We start from the raw sequence: 12,749 nt of genomic DNA, 5'->3' as shown, positions 1-12,749 counted from the left end.
GGTCAGCCACTCCCCCCAGCTTTGTCATCAGCAAATTGAAGCTCGGTGTTTGGTTTTCATTGAAGGACAAATATTTGAAGTTTGATTATTAGCAGCTTTGCATGTTCACATGAAATCAGCTGTCAGAACTTTTCCTTTAGGAAAAGGATTATGTGATTGGCAAATAATTGAAATTGCTTTCCTCCTCAGTCATCAACTGAGTTCTGTTAATCAAATATCCATTAGAAAAAATAGAGTGCATTTGACGAGATGCTTCTGTCCTTTTTTTTTTTTTTTTTACAAACTATTAATGAGGAGTCACTGCGGGGTGCTTAACTTGGAGCTGTGGATTTCATCGAGACCCCTTAAGGTCTGTTTCAACAGCTAAGCCAGTGAGGTGGGCACCATGGAGGCATGCCGTAGGTACTTTGTGAGAGCGACAGAAAAGTAGGATATACAGACTTTGCACCTAAAATAGGAAAAGGAGCATATCTGGAGGGTGGCACAACGTGTGTGAAGTTTATTCATAGCGAGAGTCTGGGCTGAAGCCGAACATCTCAGCAGTTCTGCTCCAAGAGTCGTGCTATTTATAAGGAAAAACGTGTAGCATGGTCTTGTAATAAGCAGGACTAATAAGAACATTTCTAAATAGCTTTGACTTGCTTTTGTTTCTTACAGAAAATGCACCCACTTCGGTAAGTTTGTGGTGGCTCAGTAAGTTTTCAGCTGCTGGTGCTTCCAGTGTTCAAATGAACCCAAATTACCTAAAGCCATTTTGGCATTTCTACAGCAGAGAGCGTGTTCAACTGCGAGGTTGGTACATGAAGAGTATTGCTCTTCGTGTATAGAACACTTCTGTGTGTTCTTCATAACGCTTGTCACATTGAACAGCTCTGCTGCAGTGTCTTTCCTCAGTAGGTTTTCAGAAGTGTGGTCTTGGTTGATGCAATCCGTGATAAAGTTCCTTAAAGACATGGAAAAATTGGTCCTGAGCTCTGGAGCTTGATTTGGTAGCACATACAGACCACTGGTATGGATTATGTTCATTTGCCTCTTGTTGTTTCACTAATAGTGGTTAAGAGCATCATTTAACTGATACTCTGCAGTGCCAAACGGCCCTAAATAGATGGTGCTGCACCATCGGAGTCTCCTGATAGTCCAGCTTATTTAGTGCAACAAACTAGTATGAACTCTTGACAGAAGCAGACATGTTTGCTCAAAATCGTGTCTGAGGTTTGCTTTGTTGTTTTTTCCCCCTAGTAATTAACTGGACAACCCTTTCTTTACTGTTGGGGACTCTGTAGAGGATGACAGCTGCCAAGAAAGACATCCTATCGTGCATTGAAATATTTGTACAATTACAATGCACAGCTTTAATTACACTGAATTTACTTGGCTGTGTAATTACTGCTTTGCTGAGGACATCGGTATGCTACTACTTGGTGTTCTGCAGGCATCATCTAGTCTGGGAGGATGTGCTGTGGACGAGTGCTTCCCAGAAACAGGGAGATTTTGATGTAGAGAAAGGTCACGGTGAGGCTGAACCTTTCTGCTATCGGGAGGTGGATCTGTGCATCTCAATCTGCAGCTTCAGCACTGATGGAGGCAGGCCAACGCAGGGCATGGCTCCTTTCACTCAGATGTGTGTTTCTTTTTGTCTCAAAGGCATGTAGGTGAAATGGGATATTCTGAATTAGATTCTGTTTAGAAGGAAATCCAATTTCCAAAGTCTGTTCTAAGAATGGGAGGAGAATGAGAGAGATCCCAAACGACTCTGCTGGAGCAAATCAGGCTTTTGAGGCCATGAAATGAGACAAGTATTGAAGGAGGAAAGCCTCAGATCAGATGGCTTTGATTATTTCTCATCTTTGGTTTTGCCTATTAAATTAATTAAAGGATGCAACACTTTTCAAAACGAAGAAAAACAAGTTAATTGCATGAGAATGGTTGGTTCTGAAATAAAGGGAGAATTTTATGGCTTGAAAATCACTTCAATGAGATGTGGTAGGAAATCAGGCTGGCATTCAGTGGTTTAAGTTACACTATGCTAGAAAACAATGGTGTATCGTCACTACAGAACTGTTTCCTGGTGCATCCTTCAGAACAAAACGATGCGGAAGGTAGCCAAACACCTAAATTGCAGCAAAACCCACCAAAACTGCAATTGTGTGAATGCTTTGTATATATAAAAAAAAAAAAAATCCTTAAAGCTTAGAAACACTGCTGGAGGAGGTGTTTACTGACAAAATGTGTCTGGGCTCTAAGTCAGGTGAGTTCTGTGTGCTTTCCTCTAATGTAGGATTACGGGAGTCATAAATATCAGAGGAAACAGTAGGTATATTTAAATCCTACCTTCTTGCTGCAGAAGCACTGCATGGTGAGGACTTTTTTTCCCTGCTGTGTGTCTTCTGTGTACAAAACGGTTTCTCTGGCCCCGTAGGTTGGACTCCAGTGGTGTACTGCTGATAGCACGCTACCAGGTAAGGGCATGCTGTCAATGTAAAGTCCTGCCCTCTCTGAGCACCTTACGGTAAACTGCAGGATGAACTTGGGTGTATAAAGTCTGCCGGCTTGGAATAGCTCCCTGTTACCAGTAGGAGATGGAAGTAGTTAAAGCTATACAGTGCTCAAAGTAATTGGTCTTCAGGAAGATAGGAGTGTTCCAGCTCCAATCCACTTCCCTCCAACCACTGTATAACTGTCCACACTGTAAATTTTGTAGTGTACACTTAATATTCCAGTATTGAGGTGGATGGCTGTTACTCAGAATCAAAGCCTGCCCATCCAAAAGAACTCCTCTGATGGCAGACCTAATGTATCCTCAAACAGTAGGACACTAGAAAGCAGGTGGCTACCTTATGGGAGCCTAAAGAACTGGGCGCATCCTCAACTGCAGTTCAGCCCTCTGAAAATACCACCTCAGCATTGAACAAATAACTTCATAATTTTATTCTCCATTAAAACTGTGCATGTGATCACTGCGCAAGAATATATTTTTTTCTTCCTTGGTTTAAAGATGACCTTGGGTTAAATGCTGGGTTTGAGCGTTCTGCTTATGCGGCAGTTGTCATGTGAGCTGGCAGATGCAGACAGTTTTCATCTTGTAATCAAGAATCACCTTTAAAATATGTTCCGCAAGCTCATTATTACACATTTTTGTAAAGATAGGATCAAGGCTCTAAGTTTACGAATGCTTTCAGTGGGAATAATGTGTTGGTGTTTGGCAGGGGAAACCAATAGTTATTTAGGACTAATTTTGTGATAAAATGCTTTTAAGAGGTACTGTCGCAATTGAACATGGAGCAAAAGTGTTCAGTTGTTTTAGCAGATCTGGGATGTTTATTTGGAGGACTGGAGCACCTCTCGTCTGAAGAAGGCTGAGAGAGCTGGGGCTGTGCAGGCTGGAGAAGAGAAGGCTCTGGGGTGAGCTCATTGCAGCTTTTCAGTACTTAAAGGGGGCTTATAGAAAGGATGGAGGGTGTCTTTTTGCTTGGGCAGACAGTGACACGACAAGGGGAAATGGTTTTAAACTAAAAGAGGGGTGATTTAGACCAGATGTTAGGAGTAAATCCTTCACTCAGAGGGTGGTGAGGCCCTGGCACAGGCTGCCCAGAGAAATTGTGGATGCCCCATCCCTGGAAGTACCCAAGACCATGTTGGACACCACCAAAAATCCCTCACAGAGATGTAGTTTATGCCATCAGAACAGTTTTTGTGGAAAAATGTCTTATCACTAATGGTTCTTCATCTGAAGTAACATTTTGTCAGTACGCACATCCACTCCAGAGATCCCTACCCACAGCCATGTTAAGGAATACTTAAGCTAGTTGAATTCAGATTAGCAGGACCTGGTAAACATCCCCTGAAACAAACTTCTTGATTCCAGCTCAAGTAATCTCAGAAATCTTTGGCAGCTTTCTCTATGAAACTTTGAGTACCTGCGAACAGCAGACAAAAAGGGATTGTAGGGACAGGACCTGGAAAATTGATTACAGGAAGGTGACCATTACCTTTTACATAATTTATTGATTTTTCCCATAGACTCTTAGTTCTTTCCTGTTAGAAAAATTGTTCTCGATGGGTACACGTAACAAGAGTGGTTTTTGACAATGTTTTTCTGCATGTCTGAGGAACAACAGTGTAGTTTGCCATCAAGTTGGAAGACATTTAAAGAGGAGAATATGTCCTTACGTGTTTCTTTTGTGCTAGATGATACTTCTAAGTGGTATGTTGGCATACAGTATGCGGTGGCGTTGTTGCAGCTGCTCTTCAGGACAAGATTAGAAGGCAAAGTTATGCTGAGGAATCGTAGCAGTACTCCACAAATGCTTGCAAGTACAGAGTCCTAAATGGGTGAAGAAGAAGTCAAGGTTGAGTATAAAATAAGGGTTATCTGACAGTGCTGGAGCACTATGAAAGGCTTTGGCTCTTTTCACTTTCATTGTAAAGCACCAATGTTAGGCTGCAGTAAAAGTGGGTGACCCTAGAGGGGTGTAGTATGGGGCAAGAAGCTTTCCTTTATGTTTTGGTGTTGTGAAGCTTCAGTTGGGGAGCTGTACACCGTTTGGGGCACTATATTTTGGAGGGGAAAAGTGAAATTGGAGAGAATTAAGAGTTCAGCTGGTTAGGTTGGATAGTTAGGAAGAAGATAACTGGAAAGTTAGGAAGCACTGGAAGGAAAATACTTGCTATTCTCTGTCGTCCATTTTCTTAGCATTGCTTTGCCTGGCTTGCAGGTACAGACAGGAATGGGACCACTGTTCCAGGTCAGAGAGCTGTCCCGTGAAATATCCTGTGGATAACTGTCCCTTGGGTGAATAAGGGAAATCGTGTGTTAACAGAGGTACTTTCCAGCCCTTGTTGGTGTCATAGGCTAGGTTATGAGGGGCTTTGTAAATAAAGAAGCTAGTGTGTGAAGTGATGTAAAGGGTAGTGAGGTAAGGGAGTCAGAAGCAAAATGTACTTTAAATCTCACCCCTGCTTCCCTGTTGGTTTTTCTACTGTGTGTAACTTAACCTGTTGCTATGAAATTGTTTTGTGTTCCCCCCAAAAAAAAACCTTTAACTTACATGAGGTGTTAATCTTGGATTGAGATCTAGGTAAATCAAGCTGTGGCTTGTGCTTCACTTGCAGGGTAGTGATGCAGGGGAAGCGGAGGAGTGAGTTGCCTTGCAGCAGCAGCCACCTCAGCTGGATCTATTAATTTGAAGACTGCTTAGGATGAGCTTGATTGCCTTTTCCTCGTGTAAAAAAAAGAGGGGTGGAGTCATAAAACTGGTCAAAATGGACCTGCTTTTTTGTGGGGGGGGTTGGTGTGGATGACCTCTGGAGGTGCTGCCCAACTTGGGTTACTTTTCAACTCTCTGAGCCTAATGATGTGTAACTTGTTTCCTTTATTGTGCTCTAATGCTCTGGCGATTCAGGTAGTTCTGGTTGAATTTGAAAGAATACCAGCAGCATCTCTCGTCCAAAAGTGTAATGTGATGATGCTTGCAGGATAAATGGAACAGCTTAAAATCGATGTTGTTTTTTCTAGGAGAAATGTATCCGGTTAGATGAGCAGGGAAGAATCATGGTGTTGGTATATTCAGTTTCTAAATTGCTCTAGCTTGTTTATGTGCCATCATGGTACAGTTAATCATGTGTAATTGTGCCTGTAACTGCTTCTCAATTAATGAGACAAAAAAACCTGAAGCTAGACAATTGTATTTACATGTGTGGCTGAAGCAGTGTTTTGGTGTGAGCCTTGGTAATGTGACGGGATGTTCAGTAAGTCTAAAGGTAAGAATTGATAGAGGAAGCAATATTCTGGTAGGTCTTCAGTCGGGCTTGCCATTTCCAGTGTTTGTAACTGTGGGGAACTTTACAAAAACATAAGAAATATCAGATTAAAATGGTAATTCGCAACCTCCCTGTACATGGGAATTAATGGGAAAAGTTTCCCTCTTTTTTTTTAGTGTGACTTACCTAGTGTTTTTTAAGCTGTTTCCTGTATTTTATCTATTGATGCTTGTTTGCTGGTAGAAGCTCCTGATCTTTCTCAGAAGTCCTGGTGGAAGCAATTACCCAGCTGAACCTGCTCCTACTCTACTCCACTTTCACACAAAGTATCTTGGGCAGCTTTTGCAGTGCTCAAACACAAGAAGTAAAGGTTAGTCCAAGACCTGCCATAGGAGTAAATCTGGACTGTTACAGATACTGAGGCAGTAATGCTGAGTTCGCAGGCTTCCTGATAGAAACACAAAACAGTTTCCAAAAAACAGTTTCCAAGAATTGCAGATGAAAATTACAGTTTTAGTTAGAGAGGGAATAGTTTAGTTCTATTTGAACTGGAAAGAGGGGAAAAAAAAAAAAGGCAAGATACAACTTGATGAAATGAAAATAGAAATTGTTGGCTGTAGAACAAGTTATTCTACATTATATTAGACTTGCCTTCTGCCTTTTTTTATTTTGCTTATCTAATATGAATAAGATTAATCACGCTCCTTGTAAGTGTGGAAAGCCCAGAAGAGTCATTCTTCTCAGATTTCTTTAACTTTTCCACAGATTGTTTCCTGAGTCAGCGTATCTAGCTCTTAGAAACACATGATGTGCAGAAGAAGAGTCATCAGCTGGAATTTTTGTTGTTAGGAGAAATGTATCATCTAGATTTCCTTAACCAGCTCTTGAGGGGACTTGGATGAAGGCACTGGAAGGTCTGCTGTAGAAAACTCCATCTAGTAAAGAAGTTTGGTACAAGTATATTAATTCAGAATAGCGGGGAAAAGAAGAACCATAACTAAGTTGAGAAAAAATGCAGTTTACGGAATAGTTTGTTTTCAACTGCAAATGCAGATATTTTCTGGTAATTGTGAAAATGAGGAATTCACTCAGTTATTAAAGACACTGGATTATAGAATATCCTTCTGGCAGATAACAATCTCTCTCACTGGCTCATTCTTCCTCTCTTGACCACTTAAGTGTGTCATTTGGGGTTTCCTTGTTTTGGCACAGGCTTCATTTGCTTTTACCAAATGTATCTCGTTGAGGAAGAAATCAATTTCAAAGAATTGTCAGAATGGCATGCTTGAATTAATTCTCATTCAGAAGAGCTACTTTGATTATTGCTTTTAGACAAATTGGTTATCTGATGAGAATTATTTATTTACATCCAGCAACTTTCTAACCCTGTTTCCTGTAACTAAGTAAGGGCATCAGCTATGGAAGAGTTGGGAAATGAGTTAGAAATTTACCATATGTATACATTAAATTGTCTGGGTTTAAGACAGATTGGAATGTGCAGAGTTTGCTGTCAGCACAACTGTTACCCTGTCAAAGGAGATCTTAATGATCAGCCGACCTCCATATTTTGTTCTTACTTTAGTATTTCTGGTTTCCAGTGTTCTATAAGTGTCCAGAATCCTTTTATGGCACTGTTAAATCCTCTAGTGTTTAAATATTGAAGAATAGTATGTGCTAAATGTTCTGTTTTTGAGGGGTTCTGCTGGGATTCATGATGTGTTCGGGCAAACTGGTATGTATTTGTGAAGCCTTTTCAAGTTTGTTTATTCATTTTGTCTTAATTTTGGGGAAATATTTTTTTGTACCTGCATAAAATTGGAATGAACTTTAAGAACTATGGAAGTGATTGTTTACCTTCATAATCAGCTTGTCAAGATGAGCTAAAAAACACCTCGATGATCCAAAATAGTTATTATCAGCAGCAGCCCCTGATGACAGTGACTCTTGTTGATACTTCGGACTGGATGTTTGAAATCGAGGGGCCATCTTGACTCACCTTCTGTTCAAGGTAGCACGATGATCTGTTACGGAAACTTGAAGAAAACAAAGCAACTAGAAAAAATATAGGAGGTGAAGAAATTGAAGTCTTACATTAAATGTTGCACAAAGTGTGAAAACTTGGGTTAAAAGGAAAGTTTTAGATCAGGAAGTGACAAAATAAAAACTGACTTACGGAAACTATTGATGCTGTGTGGCTGAATTTGGTTTCTACTTCATTTGAAATTTGCTGCAAAATGCTACCTTAATGTACCTGCAGTCTGCATTTGTTTTTTTTTTCCCCTCAATTTTCTCTACTGCATAATGTCCTTCTGGAAAGGAAAGATCTGGCAGGCTTGTGCACCCTGCCAGAGCCTGTGATGGGGATATTTAAAATCAACGTGGATATATATATATTTGTAGATAATGTTAGCTGTTCTGAGGGGACTGGCAGTGTTAATCCAAAACATACAACATTTGTTTAGAAATAATAGAAGATAAATTTTACACCACCACTAGTGCTTGCTTTAGCTGTATTCTTAACACAATCAAAGGAAATATTTTTTTGTCTAGTGGCATACTTAGTAACAGCATAAATCCGGTCATTCCAGATTAGAGACCATTTTAAGGCAAGCTTGCTGACTTCTGATTTCTTTCACCAAATTCCTAGAAAGTTGACACCGTTAGCTGCTGCGATGCTGTGCATGGTCAGAAGGGAGGAGTCACATCTCTGCTGAGATTCTCGTCCAGCCCTCTGTAATTCCCTAGCTGTGAAACCATTTCATAACTGCTCATATTCAGCATTTGCATCACATTTAAGATTGATGACCAACTGATGGAACGTTTCACATTTCTTACTCTTTTCCAGTGATCAAATATTTGCCTAGAGTGAAAAATATTAACATAAGAAAACGAGAGCTCAGCACAGCAGCAAGGGTTATAACCTGGGAGCTGTAAAAATGGAAATCTAGACAGCTAGAGAAGGGAATTGAACTGAAGTCCTATAAAACTATAGTTTGTACTCTGCTGTTTTAACTGTTGGGCTAAGTACAGACACCAAAATTTTCCCCATTGTATATGATTTTAAAAACTAATAAAATGCAAATGGTTTAGCTTTGGATGTTTGGTTTTGGGAGAAACTGCTCCCATGGTGGGGATCTTTAATCAATAGCTGTTCAAACCTTTAGTTCAAGAGTTTAACTAAAATCCTCTGGTACAGCTGGAGGTGAAAAGGAAGATTGATCTTAAGCAAACGAGTGCTCTTGGGTAGGATTATTTCAAGCAGAGACATTGTCCCAATCTCTGCCTTTAATGATTAGCCACGAGCATTTCCTCATGCAAGTGGAATGTCAGTCACCCGTGCGTTATCTCTTCGGTTTGAAGGCTAATCCATATGCTAAATAGATCGTGTTCTGTTCAGTTCCTCAATGTTGACATAATTTCAAAGGAATAATCACTAAATCCATTCAAGGAATGTTTTCGATTTCCTTTTATATCTAAAAAATGAATATATGCCTTCGCTATGTGTTTTGGCTGTAGCTGTAAGTTTGAGTTAGATAAACTTGATCTGATGCATAGTTGGCTTGTGCTTAAATTTCCTATATGGTGATGGATCCAAATAGTATCTTTTGGCTCTCCTGCCCTTAAAGATGAAGTGCGAAGGCAAAGGAGAGAACTTCCTGACAACTTGATGGAGTTGGATAATTTCACTTTTTCTACCCTGGGGTGCTACAACTTGTGGTGGTTTGTGTTTTAGAATAAGAGATCCTCACTATTTTGGAAGAGCAGGGTGTTCAGAATTCTTAGTGAAAGTTTGAATGCGTGGGAGATGATAGGTGTATCCCTCCTGGCACTGTACTTTCCTTGTCTGGTCACTGAGTTACCTGAACGAAAGAAGCATATGCTATCTGGAAAGCGTGCAATCTCTTCAAAATGACCTTTAAACTTTGGCAATGGGTTGTGGTAGAGTACAGGTATGACACGTACATCTGCCCCAGAAGAATGATACCAAGAAGTGAGCTATTTGATCACCAGGGTGGTGCTTCAATAATTTCAAAACTATTTAAAATTATTGGACTTTTAATTAAGAATCAGAAAACTAATCATCTGTAGCACTTGTTATTGGGCACATCTGTATTAAGTGTGTGCTTGTGGAAGATCACAGAAGAAATGGGAGGAGATTGGAACCTCCTATGGGACCCGAAGCTGTGTGTGTATCCTGGACGTGTAAGCTCAGGTGTTAGCATGCCCTGTGCTTGACTGGTCCTCACTGGTGCTTTTTGTGTGTTGCTTTTCTGGTGGATAGGCAGAAATCAAATGGTTTAAAAAGTTTATAGTTTAATCAAATAGTTTTCAATGTTAAAATGTGCAGCAGGATGTTTTTTTTCCCCCTTTCATTGTTTAGATGGCCATTTCTGTACTAAATCTCGTACATAGCTGCGATGCTGTGCTGGTGACACCAATTTCTGTGCCAGCGGGCAGCGTCAAACACAAGCTTGACTCCCGTGAGAAGCTGTGCAGGGGAACACGGAGACTTCACAGCACTACCACCTAGGGGGCAAGAGGAAATCCGCCAGCCAGGCGATGCCCCTCGCATACTGGATGGCTTCAGGAGGAAACTTGGATCCTTTAAACAGGAGCAACAGGCAACTGACCTGCTCATCTTCTGAAACGCACTTTTGGAGCTTTGTTTTCTCACAGGCTTTTAAAAAATAAAGAAGTTGGCCAATTCTTGCAGTGCAAACTACCTGAATTTCTAGCCGGGCTTGCAACTTGCTTTTTTTTTTTTTTTCCCAGTAGCAGCTGGTTTGACTGCTGTGGGTGAGCAGCTCTCCAAGGCTGAGGCACCTGGTTCCTGGTTGTTTCCCAGTCAGCTTCATAAAACTGCAATATACACATATACATCAATGAAGAGCAAAGCACTCTTATTCAGAAAAAAAAATATAAGCCAAAAAAAAAATAAGCTAAATTTAGCTAATCTTTTTTTTTTAAAAAAAAAGCATGTATTGCCATATTTTCACTTCTCTTATTAACACTGGGATAATGAGGTCCTTCATCACAACTGTTCCTGGAAGTATTGCTCCATAAATCACTCGTTCAGATGTAGCTTCCCAAGTTATCTCCACGTGATTTAAAAAAAAAAAAAGTTAAAAATGGTATTTTGTAGGAGCTTGTTGTAAGCAAGCTCAGTTGATGAATTCTTTCACCAGAGTAGTCATGGGGCTTTCAGTCTTTCAGTCAATCATGATTTCAGATTCAATCAGCTATAGATGTAGAAACTGAGCAAGTAATTGTTGATCAAAATAATTCAGCATGTTCAAGCATATTTGCGTTTGGTGTTTAACTCTAGATAGCACCTTTCATTATACCAAAGATGAAAAAGCAGAAGATATCAAAATAAGCTTTTGTCACAGTTCCTTGAGCTATTTTGGAGTACCTGGAAGTGTAGGGCATGCTTTTTGGCCTGGCAGGGCCGATTCTTGGAAATATTTTCATGTTAATACCTAGAAACATTAAAAATGAGAGGTGCAGTGAAACCTCTGGAAATACCTCGAGTACATACAGTGGCTGGTGATGTAATTTTGGCTTGCCTCAAGTCGTCTTGTTCAGGTTGCTGCAGCTGATGGTCGGAGGTAGTGAAGTCTGTTTTCAAGCCAAATGTTGTTAATCTCACTGAGTTAATATGAGCTAGATTCTACGAAGAAATTCATAAAAACTTGCCTAGGTAACCTGGGGCTGCTTTATGTGGGGAAGCAAAGTAGTTGTTCATGGCTCTGTCTTCTGAGGATGCTTTGTGCAAGATGAGGTCATAGGAATGTAGAATCATTAAGGTAGGAAAAGCCCTCCAAGATCATCTGGTTCAACCATCCCCCTGCCACCAGTGTCACCCACTAAATCATGTCCCCAAGCACCACGTCCAACCTTTCCTTGAACACCCCCAGGGACAGTGACCCCACCACCTCCCTGGGCAACCTGTCCCAGTGCCTGACTGCTCTTTCTGAGCAGAAACGTCTCCTCGTTTCCAACCTGAACCTCCCCTGACACAACTTGAGGCCATTCCCTCTGGTCCTATCACTAGTTAACTATGAGAAGAGGCTGCCCCAGCTCCCCACTATTTCCTTTCAGGTAGCTGTAGAGAGCAATAAGGTCTCCCCTGAGCCTCTTCTCCAGGCCAATCACCCCCAATAATTCCCTCAGCTGCTCCTCCAGCTCTAGTTGGGTCAGAGGCACATCTTGACAGCCCACGTGCTCTCTAGGATAATTTGTGGCACCGCCTTTGATGCTTAACCGTGTATCCTGGCTGCCTCGTTGGGTCCATGCCATCTCTTGCCATGTGTTGGCTAATCCTCAGCTGCACGCCTGGTGTGCTGGAGATGCTGCAGCAGAGCAGCCTTGTGCACAGACAGCTGCTTGCTCCTTGGGTGTGAGTCCTCGGTCTTGCTGTGCCTCTCACCTTTGTACTGCTGTGCACAACCAGCTATCGGTGTGTAATGCTTCAGTAAAAACAATGAATCATTGGGTTCAGGCCTGTAAGGAAGGCCGAGCAGCTGTAAAGATTATAGATATCTGGGTTGGGAGAGCAAATACGTCCTTTTTTCCACCCAGGGTACTCTACAATACGATGCTGCACAGGCTGTGCCAGCTGACCTCAGCAGCTTTAAGTAATAGAATTGCTTCGGTGTGGGTGCAATTGCACATCCTCAGTGTCGGTAGAAAGTCTGCAGGCCAGAGCTTTGTCATGATTCCCTAGAAAGGTCTTGCTTTGCTGAAAAAGGAAAAAAAAAAAAAATTACATCAAGTTTTTACTGCTAGATGACTTCCACCTGATGTAATAAAAATGATTTGGTATTTTCTAGTTAAAAAAGCCTCTTCTAAGAAAATTGTGTAATTTTGAAAGCTTTGCTGAAGTTTGGTGTGTGATTGAATGTAGGTAGGTGAAACAATTCTGCAAACCCTCTTATTACGTAGAGGTTTAAGGCTTTGAAACCTTTATTTGAAATACATGTATGTTG

The 12,749-nt window shown here is 41.0% G+C and overlaps 1 protein-coding gene and 1 long non-coding RNA gene across 4 annotated transcripts in view; one reads left to right on the top strand and one right to left on the bottom strand.

Moving 5' to 3' along the window:
• PICALM (phosphatidylinositol binding clathrin assembly protein) overlaps window positions 1-12,749 on the top strand; it is a 64,728-nt gene that overhangs the window by 11,894 nt on the left and 40,085 nt on the right. The window lies entirely within an intron of this gene.
• On the bottom strand, window positions 6,577-11,480 carry LOC140001383 (uncharacterized). Its single transcript, XR_011806577.1, has 4 exons — window positions 11,300-11,480; window positions 10,485-10,620; window positions 7,615-7,793; window positions 6,577-6,695 (listed from the first exon to the last, which is right to left on the bottom strand). It is a non-coding gene; the product is annotated as an uncharacterized lncRNA (long non-coding RNA).

The sequence above is a fragment of the Anas platyrhynchos genome, chromosome 1 (genome assembly GCF_047663525.1).
Source record: "Anas platyrhynchos isolate ZD024472 breed Pekin duck chromosome 1, IASCAAS_PekinDuck_T2T, whole genome shotgun sequence".
Classification (NCBI taxonomy): domain Eukaryota; kingdom Metazoa; phylum Chordata; class Aves; order Anseriformes; family Anatidae; genus Anas; species Anas platyrhynchos.
The sequence above is the reverse complement of the archived record's forward strand: the minus strand, read 5'-3'. Positions and strand labels throughout refer to the sequence as shown.